The sequence below is a fragment of the Heterocephalus glaber genome, unplaced genomic scaffold (genome assembly GCF_053883595.1).
Source record: "Heterocephalus glaber isolate CG9 unplaced genomic scaffold, H.glaber_assembly_v1.0 deba00001465, whole genome shotgun sequence".
Lineage (NCBI taxonomy): Eukaryota > Metazoa > Chordata > Mammalia > Rodentia > Bathyergidae > Heterocephalus > Heterocephalus glaber.
In genome coordinates, this window is record NW_028258312.1 from 11,359,989 (window position 1) to 11,379,896 (window position 19,908).

The 19,908-nt window shown below is 35.6% G+C and overlaps 1 protein-coding gene across 3 annotated transcripts in view; it reads right to left on the bottom strand.

The window, feature by feature from the left end:
• Positions 1 to 19,908, bottom strand: part of LOC110348520 (uncharacterized) — a 303,860-nt gene that overhangs the window by 248,322 nt on the left and 35,630 nt on the right. The window contains exon 3 of one of the 3 annotated variants that reach the window (XM_087180889.1): positions 949 to 1,001. The exons of the other annotated variants lie outside the window; for them this stretch is intronic. The gene's annotated coding sequence lies outside the window, so the exon portion shown is untranslated. The remainder of the gene's footprint in view (positions 1 to 948; positions 1,002 to 19,908) is intronic. 3 annotated transcript variants of the gene reach the window in all.

Sequence of the window (19,908 nt, forward strand, 5' to 3'; positions counted from 1 at the left end):
AGCAAGATGAAAATCTCTAATCCTGGATTTCAGTGGTTTCCTTTCCATTGCAGCAATCAGTAACTCTTTTAGTATTTCCTGAAAAGATGCTAGGCCACTACAACCAAAACAAAATAACTAAAATTTATTAGCCCCTTTTTGTATGGCTTTAATCATTGTTTAAACTCTGAATAGTATATACTTATTCAACTTATTCATTCAATATTCACATAAATTCTAACAGGCAGGTACTCCTATTATCTCACTTCACAGCTAAAGAAATTAACACATAGAGACACCAAGTATCTTTTAAAAAAAAAAAACTGGGAAATATTGGACAGACATCCTAGGCTCCAGGCAATTTGGCTACTTCTTGATGCAAGATTAGCATTTCACAAGATTCAGCTGAAAAAAATATTGAAAAGCTTCTATAGGTAAGACATTTTCTTGGGAGTTGAATAAGATGTATACTACACAGACTCTTAAGATCTATCCAAAAATACAGATGTATATACCATTAACTTTAATATATAACCAAAATAAAGAAAAAAAGTACACAGAGGAGAAAATAATTTAGGGGTAGAGTGGAGCAAGAACATGAAAATAGCCAATTCCACTTTATAATCTGTTGGGATTTGTTTTGGACCTTATTTGTTATCAGCACAGTGCAGTAGATGTAGAAATAAGTCATTTTGATATTTTTATATAGCTTTTATCCAGTAACCTTTTATTTCTATATCATACTCAACACAGCCATTTCTAGATTTAGTTGGCACTCAAGTAATTATTTGATGTCCATGGTGCAGAGGGTGAAGAGAAATGTAGTAAATAAATCACCTGTACCAAACCTCTCAATACATCAAATCATCTTTACAAAAAGTTATCAAAGGCTCCAAAGTACCCATGAAATAATCCATTTACACTCACTGTCCACTTAAGCAGCAACCTCTAAATTTACGAGTCACCCACCTGCTGAAATGTCATATGACTTGCTGAGTATGATTTTTTTAGATGACCTTGCCCTGGGAAGAAAAGTGGAAATGGGAGTCAGAGTAAGGAAATGAACTCCTGCCAAATACATCACAGACTGTTCAACAGTCACACCCTCCTCAATGCAACATTCTTGACACATATGTATGGTATGATTTATTGAAGATCGGGGAATATATCTGGGATTATTGTTTAAGATCAAATCTTTTAGCTACTTAACAACTAAATTTAATCAAAATAGCTTATTTTCAACTGCCCAACCTGTATAATAAATTGTATATGTGATACAGATAATGGAGAAACCATTGTTTTCTCTTCATACTATAAGCAATACTATGGTAAAATAATATGCACAAATGGGAAAAATGAGGTCTAGTGGTGAAGAAAGTATTAACTTTCTCTTTGATTTCAGGAGCGGCTTGTTGGAATTCATATCTCCACAGTAGGCACAAAGTGCCACTTCAACTTTCTAATTGTTTTCTAAGTGTTGGACAATGGAAATGGGAGTTTGCATCCCCCTTTGTGTTCTTAACACAAAGAAAGTATACTGGAGAGTTTTTGGCATGTGCAGTTGGCCAAACTTCCCCAGAATCTTTCATAAATTAAAGCAAGTTTGAAACACCTCTTTAGATCAATGTGCAATAAACTCCCTCCATTCCCACATTGCAGTCATGACTTACATCTTATCTCTATGAGATATACACTTAAATACTTAATATTTTAGTTTAAATAGATCACTCTTTTTAGAAGTAAATTTTCTTTAGAAACACAGCTACTATCACTACTATAAATAAAAAACCAATGCCACATGTCATTTTAAAAAAGTCATAAATGTCTAGCTAGATGCCAACACCTGCTCTATGGACATATTAGCACCTTAAGTTCTATCTCATTACTGTAATTAAGTTTTTTCTCCTTACTCTAATTAGAAAAAAATGCAATTACAATTCTCTTTCTATGCAGCTCAGTATTATTGAATGTTTTTCTCATACACAGTACCTTCATATATCATCTTTCATCCACCCTAAAGTACACTGAGAAACACTGTTTTAAATGATCTAAAATTTCCTACATCCAAACTGGGCCCCTTTTAATTGGTTCAGAATAAGAGTTCAGTGACACTATTATTATTTGCAGTCTTATCTGAGCTCTCCCAGGCCCCACCCTACCCAGGATAAATCTCTGCTGTGTTTTTTCTCAGAAGATTACTATACTTACTAATCTAGTTATCTGGAAACTGTTTCCCAGGTCCAACATCAGCTGCATAAGCTAGCAGTCAACATAACCTAATAAATTTCTGCTCTAATTCCTATCTCAACAACAACAATAATAATAAATAACACTAGTGGACACATATTCATATCTCTATTGGAATTTTTTTTAACTGTAATGCTCTGCTTTCAAAATTCACTCACATCTCACAAATAATGAGATGGCTGAAATAATCTGTCTTCTTTGCATTTCCACTGTCATGGACTTTAACAATCATTTTAACATGAATTATTTCCCTTCGTTCTCCATGTTAATAACTCTACAATCCACTTGGAAACAAAATTCATGTGTTCAGTTCTGGAGTAAATTACTCATTATAGTCTGCACAAACTAACTTTGGATATGATCATTTTCTTATCTACAATATCATTAAATTGCAAACTTCCCACATGATATATTTTCTACTAGAAAATAAACAATGCCACCATAATTCATTTGAAACTATAGAAAGAGCTATCTGACCTTATAAAGAAGTTTTAGCAATCAATTTAAGATGTTTTATACAATCTTTTCTGCTATCTCCTTCCCAATTATCCTATTTTAGTATATGTGCTGCCAAAGTGAGCACCCCAATTATCCTATTTTTACAAAATCAAATGTAACATTATTGAACACTAGTGACTTGGCACCAGTATAAAATAAGACTCAGTGGCCAGGATTCATTGCACCATACATACTTGTCATTTTTCACACAACCAAAATTCTGCCAGGATGTTTCCTAAATATTACATGTGGATTAAACAGCTTTTCACCCATCTGATGGACTTTAAAAGGCTCACCATGATTTTACTCACAGCTTTTTACTTACAAATGGGCAGGCCCTGATAACCCACCGAATCATCCAGGATATGAAACAAAAGACTTATACTGGTCATCGAGTAGCAAGTCCCTGACTGACCAAGCCATAAATGACCAAAGAGTACCCAGGAAGTGCACACAAAAAATGAACGGGAGGAGAAAGAACATCTTCGGCTAATGCCACAGTGAAACTAGCAGTTCTAAACTCAAACCTCAGCCTGACAGGCACAGAACTCAATCAAGGTGCAAGACACATTTAGAGAATTTAAACAGTCTTTGACTAACTAATGGTGCCTACATTTAACAGGGTCACTGACCTGAATAGAAAATAAAATATGCATGGTACTGAGATGATCTGAATATCAGCAATTCACTAAAATAGTCTCAAGCTGAGAGGTTTTTACATAAACAGTTGCAAGAGAGAAGCAATTAGATTATAAATACGGTCTTCTTGTGGTGAACTACTGCAGCAGCTCATCATATTTACCCAGGTATCTCTTTAAGGTCTTATTTGTGAAAGGTTGTGATAACACTGCAAAGAACTTTAAATTCATTTGGCTTTTGAGATTATCACTCTATTTAACCTTGAAAGCTTTTTGCATTTTCCCATGCCTTTGTTTGCTTTCAGGAATTTATCTTCATTTTACCTTTAATCCGTTTTATATCGCCTGCCTCATCTTTGATCCACAAGGTTCAACCTTTTATTTATTTTTTTACTCTGCAGTGTTCATAGTGTGTCAGGGTGAGAGCAGGGAGCCTCTTGTATATAAAATGGGCTACACAACATGATCATCTTTAAAAAGTTGTGCATTCTTATGTGTGTGTTGTATGATTAACCAATGAGAATTTTATGTGTTAGACTGAAAAACTGATACTCAAGTATACTTTTTCCATGTTAAGCATTTTTTAACCTGGGATTTTAATACTAATTTTGTCAGTTACAAGACCCTCAAGGTGACAGCATTTTTGTCTCAACAGGCCCAAACATTTCAGTATCATATCTTACAAAAATAAAAGCAAACACTTACACACTTTAAATAAAACCATGACACTAACATTGCAGTGACTGAATTACACATTTGTGTTGACTAGCAATAGTTTAGATCAGCTTTGCACACTCAGGGATGTATTTTATATTAGACATTGCAAACACATAATCTATGAGTTTTCCAAAGGCCTGAAAATAATCACATATCATTGGCTCTAAAACTTAAAAAATGAACCAGACATATTCAAATAATGCCTACAAAAATGTTAACTGCTATGTCAACTCATATATGAAAGTAATAAAATTTAAATTTAAGAGAAAAGGAAATAATTTATTCCAATAAAATAAAATACCTTAAATTTTTACATCAAAAACAAATTTAATATGATGATTTTAATAGTTGCATTAGAATTAGAATTTATTTGATATAATAAGTGGAGTCTACAAAGAGTAAGCATGCTTTGGGAATATATTGTGATCACTACAGATCTTTATTCATGTGTCAGCAAAATAGTAATTACAGACTGCAAAACACTGAAAATTTTGTAAAGCAACAAAAATATCTGTAGAAGAACTAGTTATAGGATGAAAATTACTTTCTTGCAGACATTAAATCAGATAAATTGGTATTTTCCAGAAATCTTACCCAAGGAAAAGCAATCCCAGGAGCCTTGAGTCTTATTATAATTAGTCTTATTCCTATCTCATTTCTGAAAACAACGTGAGTAGAACAGCTGTACTCCAAGGTAATTAAAGATGGTTTATATATCTATGATCTTTTTTCCACAAATTTAAACTTGCCAAAGATAATCCATAGCAAGGATGCTCAGGAAATAAGCCCATACAATAGTAATTGCTTTATATTTGTTTAACGACTTAGAGTGTGTAATAATGACACTCGCATATTTCTTACCTGAGAAAAATCAGCAGAGAATTCTCAATGGAATGTCATGGGCTTTTAAGAGTCAGATTTATAAACTACCTTATATCAAACCACCACATCCTATTACAGTTCCACACCTTACTGAAGACCCAATATAAATGTGGACTTGAAATCAGGCACCTCAGTGTTACAAGCCAGTCTGTTTTTTCACAGTAACAATTCCATGGAAAGAAACTGCTCTCACTTCCTAACAGGTTTGAGACACTGAAATGTTACTGCTTCTCTTCAATAATTTTCCATCAAATGTGCAAGATACATCTTGACAGTGAAACATGGCTTCTCATTTACCTCTTCAAAAAGATTGAAATATTCCTTCTCTATAACAGGACATTCATTTCACTTAAATAAAGTCAGGGTTGCTCTCAGGCTTCATTTCTTTTTCCAGGTACTCCTCATTTTAAAAAAAAATCCTTAGCTCACAGGATCTAAGAAGGATGTTTCTTTTTAACATGATACCTATATCTGAAAATGATATGCTATTTGAATTGTCCTGAGTCAGCCATATTTATGGCTAGCTTTCCTGATGACCACCTGTCTAGCCACAGAGGGTACAAACTGAAATTATAGACATAATTTAAAACCATGCACAGAGTATATGGATTACTGAATCAGTGCATGTGAGGCCTACTGGGACTGAAAGTTTTTAATTAAAGTAAAACAATCCTTATAGTAGAAATGGAAACAATTTAAACAGTTGAAATCACAAGTATGAACAGGTATGAAGTGTCACAACTCCACCCACTACTACCAGAGGAGTTATTCCACCTCAACGTGAATACAAAGCCCAACTCACTTAGGAATTGATCTGAAGGGTGTTAGACATGAAGTTCATTCTGACCTGCAAGTCCCCGTCTAAAAATTCATCTTTGTCAAAGACAGCGTGGTTCCATTTTCCCTGCTTTCCCACCTGCTTAAGTTACGAAGTCCTCTGTACCTCAGGGCAGGGTTAAGGAGACATCCACAATAAAGTGCTTCTTTGCTAACAAGTGTTCATTAACTTTACAACCCATGATGTGAACAAAGTAATTCCAACAACTATCTGGGAATTCAGCTTTCATAAATGACATAATAAAAATTATTTTGATTTTTGAGTGCCAATTTTTTGTGACTAGGCACTTCCTGAGATCTATAAAATTGCTTACTAAGATAGTTAAACTATCAAATTATTCTTTCTTGGGGGTATTATGTAGATTAGTGGTTTAAAATATTTTCTACACAATAGCCCCACTCTCCAGTAGATTTCCTTTTCATACCGGCAAGAAGGACAAAATATAATTACAATAATACTTGGTATTTTACATTTGAGAAACTCCCTTTGTCTTTAGACAGACAGTGATAGGGTGGCCAAGCTGCAAGATCTGTTTAATGGTTCATGGGCTTTAGTTAAAGATAGTGTGTTAGTCATCTTTTCGTAGCTGTGAAAAAATACCTGAGATAAAAGGAGAAGAGGTATATTTTGTCTCATAGTTTCAGTCTGTGGTTGGCTGGGTTCCATTGCTGTGCACTTCTGGTGATGAAGAACATTATGGTGGAAGGGTGTAGTGGAGCAAAGCAGGGAAGCAGAGAGCAAAGAGCCAGAGATGAAGGGCCAGGGACAAGATATACTCTTGCGAGGCACACCTCCAATGATCTACTGCCTCCACCTCTTAATGGTCCACTTGGCTATGAACTCATTAATGAATTAATCACTCAACAGACAAGTATTGGGGATCAACTCCTCCATACATGAGCCTTTGGAGAATACCTCATATTTAAACCATAACAGATGGCTTACATGAACAACTCTGCATAGTCAACAGTGGGAAATGGCCAATAGCTCTCTTGCTACACACAACATTGTTTTTTCTATCCAGCTGCTGACTTTCTGTGCTGTCTTCTTTTGGAAACATTTGGATCTTCAGATATTTGCATGTCACCTTACTTTTTATCCCATGACTCTGTTTTACTTTCTTTTAACAATTATCATTATTTTGCTTATGTAATTATTACTCTTTTTTATTTGTCTTAGAATTCTGGCCTAGATATCTCACTACCACATGGCTAGCATCCCGAACACTGTATGAATCTCTTATTCCTACTACCTAGAGTAGAAAGGGAAAGATTTTGAGCTCCTCCTTCAGAGGTAATACACTGTGTGGCTAGACAACATGTTCTGTAAACAGCCCGTGAATCTATACTGCCTCAATATGATAAAAGTCCAATTATTTACTCAGTATTTTTTCAAATTAATTTAACTTTTAAAAATTACTTGTTTTATAAAATCCTCCATTTTAAACCTCAGTTAACTTCAAATCTATTCAGTTGGACCTAATATTTCTTCTAGATTTTTTTAAATGTTCATAAAAGGGAAAATACTCTTCTATTGGCCCTTCCAACCTGTAGAACAATACATGAGGTATGACCAAAAATACAGTGAACATTTTAATGTTTTAAAAACGTAATACAGTAAAAACACATTGCCATTATTCCCCCTCAAAATACTCCCCTCACTTCAAACACACTTATCCCATCATTTGTGCCACTATTTGAAGCAGTTCCAGAGTCCTCTTTCCTAAATGCCTTTAGTTGTGTTGTTGTGTCAGCTCATTGTCCTGAACTGATTCAAAACATTTACCTTTTATGGTCATTTTGATTTTAGGAAAGACCTAGAAGTGGCATGGCCAGATCCAGTGAATAAGGTGGCTGAGGACCCACTATAATGTTTTTATGTGCCTGCCTTTCCATTGGATGGCACTTGGCAGAAGCATTCATGGTATTTTTAATCATACTTCATAAAGACACTCATGAAAGGCTTCCAGAACTTCTACAGAAAGAGGCAAGAACAATGGGATAAATATGTTTGAAGTGAGAGGGAGTATTTGAAGGGGAATTAATGGCAATGTGTCTTTTATGAAATAAAATTTAAATTTAAGCATGCACTATAATTTTGATCACTCCTTATATGGTGTTGGTATGATTCAAGCCCTCGGGCATTAAACAATATCACTCACAACTTGCCCTGAAAATATTAAAATGCTGACGATAGTTAAAATATTTCACTAAGTGGTTGTTTTGCTGCAACATGAAACTTAACTGGATTCTATTTGGCCTTATGCCATAATTCTTAATTAATACTCTTAGGTTCTACAACATGGTTCAAAATTAATGGTAAGTCATTACACTCTAGACAGTGATTTCTGAATTAATTTCTAAGCACAAGAAGTAATTCTGCTATTACAAGCTGCATTTAGACCATAAATTATTCTGAAGCCCTGGTTGCCTCTGCTCAACAAATGTGAAGTTACTACTATATATAAAGATGGCAACATAGCAAAATATTTAGAGTACAAAGAGCAAAACTATTACGTCCTCTTGGTCAGGACCCTCTGGTAACTGAAAACTGTGATTTGAAAAAAGGAAAGGAAAAAAACTAGCCAAATAGTCCCTCAAACACATCTGTGGAAAACCTGCCTCATCTTCAGCAGACACCTGAGAACAAACTAGTTAACAGCTTGACAGATTCAAGACAGGGACAAGCATCTTTCCTTGGCACCATTTTAAATTGCTACAACGGAGGGTGAATCAGTGAAACTGGGGTCAGGGAAAAAAACAATAATTGTTTGTTAGGAAAAAGAGAGGTATACAATAGAAAACGCTAAAAGAAAGTGTTACTCTTCCAAACTACTCACTAAAACAAACCATTATTAAGTTCATAAACCTAAGAAAAGTATTTTGACTTTTTTACTTCTAAGAAATAAGATATATACCTATAAATCATAATTTAACAGTTATGATTTTAAATGGTGTAGATAGCGTGAGTCTATTCAAGAATAAATGTTCAACTAACATGCTTGCATATAAGCATCTATAATAATGAAAAAATAAAATGTCTCTGAATTTCCTGAAATTTGCAAGTTATATAAACTTCCACATAACCCATTACAAATTACTGTCAATATTCAATGATCTTAAATGTGTATGATCTTTACTGAGTTCATCTAAAGAAATTGTCAAAACCTGTCAATTGTCAACACTGGATTTATTTAGGCTGTGAGGCTTGTGGATTCAGCAAGGTAGCAAGGCTAGAGAAGAGGTGCAGCGTTTGAGTTCTCAGCCGTAGCAACATTAAGAGGTCAAGATAAATAAGGGCAAATCAAAAAAAGTGAAGAGAGAAGACTCAGAGTATTACAGAAAGAAATCCAGGAGAGCATGGTATCCTGGGAGCTAAATGAAGAGTTTTCAAGAAATAGGAATTCCCGACAGTGTAAAATGCTGCTAATAGGTCAAGTAAGATGAGGACTGAGAATTGGATTTAGTGCCTGAGGGTCTTTGTTGACCTTCATAAAAGCAACTTTGGTGGGATGTGGAGTGGCAATAGCCTGTGAAGAGCGAATGTAAGAGAGATACAAAGAGAGGAGACTCAAAGTGCAGATAACTCTTTTGAGGACTTTTGGTGTAAAAAGAAGCAGTGAAACCAAGCTAGTGTAGTTTTGTTAAGAGATAGTTTTTTTTAAAGATGAGCTAATACCAGCTTGTTCCCAATATGTATTAACAGTAAGGCCGAATCAGACTCTAATATAATCATAGACTTACTCCAATTTACACATTTCTTTAGATGTTAGTGGTAGTGGCACAATTCTCAATTCTATTCTTGTTCAAAAATATAATTATTTTGGTTTCCTTTCAGTGATTAACATAGAAAAATTCTTACTTGACCCATTAACAAATTTACTGATTTAAAACATACGCTATCAATTTATGCTTTCCCTAGTTCACCTTCAAGTTAGCACAATCACCGACTTGAGAAAATGTGAAAGAAATGTCAAAGGTGTATTTACTCCTCTATTCCTTCCTGCCAAAATATGACACACACTAGTGCCTCTCCCATTTGAATCTGAATCATCAAATTGTTTTTCTCCTCCAGTCTTTTTGCTTAAAATAAGCATATCTTCCAAAATTAAAAGAAATAAAAAGCCAAATCTTTCACAATTTAAAAAATGCACATCTTCAGGAAATGAATCTGTATCTAAATATCTTGATTCACTCTACACACATGACATCACTGTCACCATCAGCATCTCTGCAGTTGTTTTTTAGAAGCAAGGCGCTTCTCAAAAAAAAAAAGTCTAGTTATTCCTCTGTCTTCCACCCTTTAAAAGAGTTCACATGGCAACATTGCAATAAACTTGACAACTTTCTGTCCAGCAGCACAGAGCTGAGGCTTTTAAGAATATTAATAGGTCCGGGGAATAAAACTGGAGGTCAATTAATAATCATCTGTTTTTCCACAGTAAACATATAAAGTTTAACTTTTTGAGCCATTTGGTAGTTCCAGTAAAGCAAAGAATTCAGTGACTGGTAAAACACAATGCAAAAATGAACATTAAACACATAGGTTATCTGTTTTAATAAAAATGATATTTAAATGCTATTTAGTGATATTTTGATTAATTTGATAAGTAGTTATCTAATAAAATAAATTCAAATAGAAGTAATTAATACAGTGCCTTTAATGTTTAGAGCAAGTATTTCATCAATGCCTACAACGTGCCAGGCTCTGTGCTAAGAATATGAGGAGCATAACAGACATTTCCTCTACCTTTGAATAGTTTATATTCTAATGGTGTATTTGTTTAAGAAAAAGTTTAAGCAATAAGGATATAATGGGTCAGATGCTCTGATAAAATATTAGATACAGGGGCTGGGGATTTAGCTCAGTGGTTCCGCCACCTGCCTTGCAAGCGCAAGGACCTGAGTTCAATCCCAGGTACCAAAAAAAAAAAAAATGTTAAAAAAAAATATTAGATACAGATTTTTAAAAAGGTTATAGAGGAACAGTCATTAATTCTGTGGTGACAATGGAGAAAACTAAATTAAAAAGTAAACATTTCAAGCATAAAAATGTCTTCTTAAAGGTGAGAGAGGCTTTGAGAAGGCAAGAAAAACAGGTGAAACCATTTAAGGCAGCCATAACAGTAAGAGCATAAGCAGGTAAATATAACGCAGTGTCATCAAGATGTAAAGATGCAGTTACCAAAATCCTTCTCAGACTGCTTCTCAGGAGGAAACCAGTCTGGGCCAGACAGACAAAGAATGTCTTCCCACAGAATGGCTCCAAAGACAGCAGCACTTTCAAGGGAGTCATTACTAACGTGACCTAGAGGAGACGTGGAAGAAACAGCAAGCACCTTATGAGGAGACTGCTTGAAGGGAGGAAGGAAGAATTGGAAGCCTCACTATGTCCTTCCCTACCATCATCACAAATATAACTCAGTCTTGTATCTCCAAAACATATCTTAATTCTACCCCTTCTCACTCGCTTTGTGGAAAATCTACAATTTCAAACCATCTTCACCACTTTCCTGGGTCACAACAAAAGCTAACCTGTCTCTCTGCCATTTCTCTTATGCTTTGACAACCTTGTATCCTCCAGATCCAAAGTGATCATTTTAAATTGTGAATCAGATTACATGATTCCCTTACTAAAACAACTCCATTAGAGTCCTATTTCAATCAGAAAATAAAAATGTCTTATTTTTGTTTATAAGGTCATATATGATTCAGCTCCTACCTACCCCTCTCCCTTATTTCCTATTTATTTCTTGTGGTCCAATTCTCTTCCCTGAGACATTGAAATGGCCAACCCCCCTGTTGTACAGTTTTTAGCTCGTGTCCCATCAAGGCCATTTCTAATCACACTATCTGAAGTCGCTATCTCTTTCCACTACCATGTTGTATTTCCCAGATAGCATTTATCACTGTTTTAAATTATCTCCCTGACTTGTTTACCACCTCTTCTCTCATACTCTTCTCATAAACTCCAAATACTCAAATATTTTGTCTTACTCCAGTTTCTTCAGTACCTATTATAGTGTCTGTAGCTGAATACCCACCCGATCCATGATAATTATGTGTATGAGAAAGTTTGAGTAGAGGGATAAATATGCTCAAAGAATTTGTAAAAGTTTGCTTTGTGGTGCACTATATAAGATTCTATATGCCCACCTGTGACACCTGTTAGCTATATTCTTCTTCAAGTTACTCAGAGACAAATGGAATTGCCTTCATGTAAAATGAAAACAGGTCCACTCTGTATGTGATACAAGGGCAAACCCTATTTGAAGACTCTCCCTTCCACAAATAGTCTAAGTTCTGTCCAGTGGAAATATTCATGCATCCATTCATCTTTTGAGACAATGTAAGTGTAGTTGTAATAGTCAAAAGCAAGAAAAGCTTCATGGAAGCTACAGTTCATACAGATTCTGATGTGAGCCTTGCAGAAGAACTAGAAAATAAGGGAAATTACATTTTGTTATGATAAAGTTATGGTGAATAACAGTACTGGAAAATTAGGGCTTTGGGGATAGAATTGACACTGTGATTCTGTCTAACACATTCCCCGGGAGAGATACCTTACATCTCAGAGGCATGAAAAATCACTAGGAAAAAAATCCTCCACTGTGCAAGATTCCTAAGAATTTACTATTAAAAGAAAAAAGCCTGTACCTCTCGTCCTTGATCCATGTTTCTTATGCAGATTTCTAATTATAATCCTGTTTTCTTGGTCCCTTGATACTAGTTAGCTAGATTCAGGCAAAGGCATTTTCATCATGGGAAAGAGCAGGATTGTCTGCAGTCCCTGTTGAGGCTGCACCACTGCCCAGCTTTCCCTTTTGCCCAATCCAGCTTCCATCTCTTCCCTCCTGCAGGCCTTGCTTTCAAGAGCACTGTCTAATATACTTTCCACATGTGACTCTCCAGCTCACATTTTGCATCCCTGGGAACCCAATTTGCAAACTCTATCTTTAAGCACAGCAGGATTCAGGTGTTCAAATGAGGCTGTCAGCAATCTGTATCTTTCAATTCTACATTAAATTCATTCTTAGCAAGTCTCTCCTCTTGGTCAAAAGAAGATTTTAGGACATTTCAGCAAAATTCTCTTTACTACAACCAATTCCATGAATATAAATTTGTATAATGACAATTTCTTTTTGGAAATTTTGGTAAATGATTGCTAGAGATAAAGCAGGCTGGTGTGCCACTTGAGGAATTAGCAGAAGAAAACTAAAATATCTAAAAGTAAAGAAAATGAATGAAATGTTTTTCAGGTTCCTCAGAATAAATAATTGGATATATGAACTTGAAAATTATTCACTATGAGAGCTGACGTTAAAAAGTAAAATTATTCAAAAGCAGTCTTTTAAAAATTAGGATGGCCAGAAACATTTACTATTAATACTGTGATGTACTACACGATTACTGTGTCAGATCTGACATATATGAAAGGAGAATACAAAAATTTGAAGAATAAAAAATTTGCTAAAATCCTAAAATTCTGTCTAAACTATTAATTAACTAGAAAGCAAAAGGAAAAGTCACACTAAATATTAAATATCACTGCCACATTTCAGAAATAAATTAAGGTTTAAATGCCATGTAGATTTGCAAAGTAATCTTGGCAATGCCAAAATACTGAGGGTACAAAAAAAGATGTTAGAAAGATTTGAAATAAATAGAAGAAAGTTTTCACATGAAATGTTATTGGCTATTGATGATGAAATACTGCTTTCAAAAAAACATATATATGAATAAGTCAGTTATAACTCTCACAATTCGCCAGTTAGAACATGATTTAAAACATTTATATAAAGAAAAATAGAAACTAGGACCTTTCAAAAGCTTTTAAAAGCATCCTACCCAGTATAAATTGTGGTAACCTTCATAAATTATTAGAAGAAATAAGATTTTTGGAAATTGGTAGCTTTGTCAAAGTGACTTTTCATTTGGGAAATTTAATTTCAGAAAATTGTTTTTTGGAGAACTGATTTTCCATGGGTTGTTCTTTCTCTAGTCAGGTGGCCAGTGGCAGGTATAGTCTTATATGCTACAGAGTAGATAAACTCCTTCTAAAATGCACACTTTAATCCCAAGAGTGTTAACAGAATTCTTAGCATTAACATTGATCAAGAAATTGTGGATCTTGAATTCATCCCTTCACCAGTGACTGAGGCCAAGGACATGAAATGTGATCATTCCAGCCTGATCTTTGTGACTCTCTCAGAAGCTAGAAGATCAATCAGGCCCATTGAATCCATGCTATATGGAAGCATTATTATAATTTTTCTCTGTTTTTAAGATTTTTTTTAAAATCTCTGATTTTCTGCTTCAATTCCAATATTCAAATTATTCTATACTTCTAATTGACAAGAAGAATGTTCTTAAATTGAAGTGGACACAACTTGATAATAGTTATTATAAACTTCAATTGAAAATAGACTCCAGTATGCAGAATTTTTATGATTTGTACTTATTTTAACTTTCAACCTATGATTTGTCTATTATTACTTTTTACTATGTTTCGTCTTCAAAAAAATTAAGTTTAGCCTTGATAACTGAGAGCGGACATGTTTGTAATAAAACACAATACTATTACAAGAGTCTAAATTGAACCCCTAGAGGATATGGAAAATTTTCTCCCATTCTTTCCTTCAACAATCATCTCATGAATACACACTGAATAACTACTGTGAGCCTAGAATTGTTCCAAGCAATAGAAGTAGAGCTAAAACAAACTTCTTACACTCACAAGCCTTATATTTAGCAAAGAAAACTAATAGTAAACAATACTTTAGCTCAAATGTTGATAAGTATTGAAAAATAAAGCAAAACAAAGCAACAGAGAGTGAAAGAGGGCTATTTTAGTTGGAGTGCTGAGAGACTGGGAAAAAGGACTCAGAAAGTAATATACTCTCGTCTTATTTTAATGAAGAAAAAAGATGAGAAAAATGTACACAACAAACAAAATATTGCCTTATGATGCATAAAGCTAATCTAGGAAAATGCAGCTAGAATGTTTGATATGGAAGTCCAAGACTAGACATGCCCAACAATCCTTTTATTTTCAGTGCTAGAAAACTAAAGACTCCCCATAAGAAGTTCAGACCAGTGTCAAAGAAGCAAAGCACAAAGTTGGGGAATTCATACTTCCTGCAGGCAGACAGATCCCAAGGAAGAAGAGGAAAATATTCCCAATCCCCCCTTTTAATGTCCCAAGTAAATAAAGTCAATTCACCAATTAGAACCTTTCTTCTGTAATGCAGTGAAAGAGGATACAGACAGCAATGCTGTTGACTTTCAAGAAGCTTGCTGAGGATGGTTTTCCTGATGCGAACTTGACTGTTCTCCTTGGAGGAGGAGCTCCGGGACTCGCTGTCACTGGGAATGGCTGCTATTCTCCTCAGGGGAGCTTTGATCTTCACCTTGAGCATCACTTTCTAGCTCCACTGTAGATCCCTCAGCCTGGTGGCACAAATCCTTCACTCCACTGGCACAGGTTTTCTGGCTTCCATCACTGACCTTTGGGTCTTCGTGGTGCAGATCCTCAATATGGATAAGCATGAGTTATTGCCGTGGGCTCTAGGCTACTGGCTGGACTCATGGAGGACCTTGCCTTGGACTCTAGAACTTCAGCTGGACTTGTGTTGGACATTGCTGTGGGATCCAGACCTTTGGCTGGATTTCTTGAGTCTCTAGTGTGTGGCTACATCTCTTATACTCTTGCATTTGACTTTTGGGGTAACTATTAAAAAATAACCCTATAAATTATGTATCCTGTATTAAATCTATTCCCTTGAAAAACCCTGACTACAACAAGGAGTGTAGAAAGATTCCTAATGAACCTGTGTTTCATTTGTTTCTTTGTTCATTTGTTCAGCCACACTCCACTGGTGAAGTGCATGTACACAGTACGTAGACAAAGAGTTAATTGGGTTTTACCAGGGACAGTCTGTTGAGCCAGAAGGCAGGAGCAGCAAGAGGCATGGGAGAGAAGTATTGGAAGTGTCTACAAGGGAATAATTGTAGTAAAAGACAATTGAATACAAATTGGATAAGGAAAAAAATGAGTCCTTTAAGACAAATAGACAACAAATAAGTGGCACAGTAAATGGATTCTATCCAAAAGTAATCAAATAATTACTAGAGACAAGGAATCAGTTACTAACCTCAAATATAAGATAGTTCAACCAGACATGGTGCCACATGCTGTAGGTTGTGCCTACAGGGTGTCCCGGCCCGCGGGTAAGTCAACGGAGACCCTAGAGGGGGAGCGAGGATGAGAGGGGACAGGGGACACGAGAGATGGAGACAAGACAGGTTTCTGATCAAGTCTCGTTTATTGCGGAAGCTGCTACAACATATATACCGTAGGGCGAGAGGGGAGGAGCAAGAGGAGTGTATACTGGGGCTACTTCCTTGTTGCCGGGTAGATCTGCAACAAGCCCGGGCATGTCCGTAGAAGGCACTCAAGAGTTCCAGCGGGGGGGCAGGTCCCCCTACAACAGGGGGCTGAGGCAAGAGGATCTCCATGAGTTCAAGGCCTGCCTGGGCTACATAGTGAGTTCACGGCCAGTTTGAATTACATAGTGAGATCCTGTCTCAAAAAAAAGCTAGAGAGATGTTCGGTTAGGAGAACAAAATAATGGCCTACCTAAGATGTCCATATCTTAATGCCTCGAAACTGTGAATATGTTAACATACAAAACAAAAGGGACATTATATATGTGATAAAGGATCTCAAAATGGAGAGCTCTTCCTTGGTCATCTGGGTGAGCCTTCTATAATTACAAAAGCCCTTTTAAGATGAAGATGATGGAATTATAAAGAGAAAGTAAATGAGATGGTTAAAAAAAAGGTCAAAGTCAGAGACAATTTCAGATGCTGTGCCCCTGATTTTGAAGTGAAGAAGTAAGCTAAGGAAAGCAGGAGGCCTCTACGAGTTAGGAAAGCTAAAAAAATAATAGTCCCCTAGAAAAAGATAGATCTGTTTATGCCTTGAAAATCTCATTTTTAATGGCTTATGCATAGGACTAAAATTTTTTTAAATCATGCTAATTCACTAAGTTTGTTACATCCACAATACAAAATTACCAGTTGGTTAAAGAGAGATATTTTGAAGGTAGTATTTTGAAAGAGGTACGATTATTGGTAAAACAAAGCCTAGGGTATGACACAGGTTAAAGTATGGTCAGGAAAAGTAAGTTTCAGCAGCTCAGTGACCTAAATATTGAAGTCTCCAGGAAGGAAGATGGCAATCTATATGGTCAGATCTTCAATTAATGAGGGCGGTAGATTCCCAAGAGGGATATGCTTTAGAGGATCTTGGATTTTTGTTTATTTGTTTATTTGTTTGTTGTGGGACAAAGAGATACAGTGGTCTGGAAGGAACAATGAAACAGAAAAAGGACACATAAAAACAGGCAGGAGTCCAGAAAGCTAAAAAGCAATTACTATCCTCAAGAATGGCCAGGTTTTAGTTAAACAAAAAGGTGAAGGCAATGATGAGTAGAAAACTGAAGACATCAGCTCATTCCTATTTTGATGACAAACTGTAAGGGGATAGTGAAAGAGTTTGGGGTGTGGGTTAAAAGTAAGTGAAGTGGTTATATTGGACGCATATATTTAAGGCTTATGGAGTCTGGGTCATAATTTATGATTTGAGGTTCCTGGAATTCTGAAGGTGACTTAGATAAAGAAGGGTATAAAGTATGGTGGAATTTGTCCCGACACTTTCTAAGTAGGGTAAGCAGTTACAAATACAGGATTTCCTGATGATTTCGCTCTTGGGATAGTTGTAGTAATGAGGTAAATGAAGAGAGACTGTCTTACTGGCAAGGATCAAGAACTCTCTGGGCTTCCTTCAAGTACATCTTGGAGTCATAATTGAGAAATGCAGGCGTCTATGGACATCTGAGGCCTACTTCACAGATTTCAGAATGGGTCAGGACTGTAGGAGGTGAGGGGTACTTTAGGAATTTACCAAGTTGCTATCTCAGCTGTTGGGGTCATGGTGGGGAGAAGGGAAGGGCCAATGGAAATTAATGTTATCATGTAAGGGTTTTCTGACGTCTACAGTCATATTACCCCATAAACTCAGGTATCTTAGTAGTAAACATTATTCTTTTTAAAGGTAATCTCTTATTTGGAGTAGGAATGATTTATAAGAAAAAATGATTTAAGGGAATTGGGATATTAAAAGTAAAAAAGAGAAACAATTGCAAATGAGAAACAGCCCAGATGGAAACAGCTTTTGCTGACACAAATGTGAACAACTTTTTAAGACCTATGAGTGTTTGGGAAATCTTAAAATTCAAACCTCTGGTAGAAAAATCTAACTAGGAAAGAAAGATATGTTCATCAAATTTGTTCTAAAAGTGCACTCCGTTCCTTTACAAAAATGAAGTTCTTTTTCTACTATTTTTATTTCCCTCACACAGGAAAGCAAAAGCTCTTAGTTTTTCAACATAAATTCATTTAAAATTTAAAGTCTTCTATTCCATACAGTATAAAGAACTATAGAGGAACAGAGGTTTTTAGCATGTCTTGAGGGTGTGCATGAAGCTAGTGAAATTACATGTGAAAGTATATGATAAGGTAGGCAACGGTCATTATGGGGCCAAGATGCTTGGCTTCCTTCAAATTCTCAAAATGCTTTCAACTGGAAAAAGAAAGAACAAAACACCACTTCTCTAGGAGTTTATAAAGTAAAATAAATTCATTCTCATATTGTTTATAATATATAAATATATTTTAAATATATGAAATTGGCTTAAAAGGTAACAAGAATTCATATATCATCCTCATTTACTATTTAAACAGTAAAAGAGTAAATCACAATTGAAATGAGGAATATTCATTCATTTGACATTAACAGAGCACCAACTTTATGCCACCTTCTGTGAATAAGTAAAGAAACCACAATCTCTCTGCTGCTTAGGAGCTCAAAATCCCAATGTATAAACAGATAAAGAAGGAAACACTGACAAATATATTTTCACTTCTGGATTAGGACTGGAAAGTGACACAAATCCAAATTGGGGAACAAGAAGCCAGGGGGCTGGTGTGGATGAGCATGGCTAGCCTGAGGTTGTGAGGCACAGAGGAAAGCAGTTTGGGAATTGTGAGCAGCACAAGAATAAACACTAAGCAAGATGATTTTCAAAGACAATGGGAGTGAGTCCTTCAGTAGCACAGTCTCATCAACTATTTATTGAGGATATTCTACGTGCTAAACTAGTTTCATAACTGACATAATAGTTAATGGAAAATAGGTATTGCATAAATATTATCAGTAGCTACATATGCCATCATGGGGCAAAGTTAGAAAATACTATCAACTATTAATACTATTAATATATCATAAAAGACCCTGGAGATAGACTACAGTTCAAAAACAAGAAGGCACAGAGCACACCACAGATGAAGTTCTAAAAGATAACTACACATGTGGGGCAGCACATGAAGGGAAAAAGCATTCTTATTTAGTGGGTAATTGTGATGGTGTCATATAATAAGAAATATATATTATATAGATATACTTTCAAATCACATTTCCTGACATAGAATGTCTAAATCCTTTGTAATTTCCTGAGACATAGGGGTAGTAGGAGAAACTCTTTATCTGATATTTGATCTTTGACACCAATTACTGACACAGGGCTCCTAAACCTTTGTACTTTCCTAATTGGGGTATCTGACACAAATCATAAATCCCTTGGCATCTCTAGAGTGATAGGAACATGTTCTGTTCTAATGAGGTAATTCTCAGAAAGCTCCAGAATAGCTTCAAGAGAGGAACCAACAATGTAAGTAGAAGATTGGAACTTTTAACTACTAATATCCAGGGAAAAAAACGAGGCTGAAGGTAGAGCTAATTACCAATAGCTAATAATATAATCAATCATGCCTATGTACTGAAACGTCCATAAAAACCTACCCAAAAGGATAGGATTTGGGGAGTTTATGGACGGCTGAGTACGTGGAGGTGCTGGAGCACAGAGTATGAAAGCTATGGCCCTGCGTTTGTATCCTTATATACATTGTATCTTTATTAGATATATTACATTGTATCTTTATTAGAAATGAACCAACTAAGTAAAGTGTTGCCCTGAGTTATGCCAGC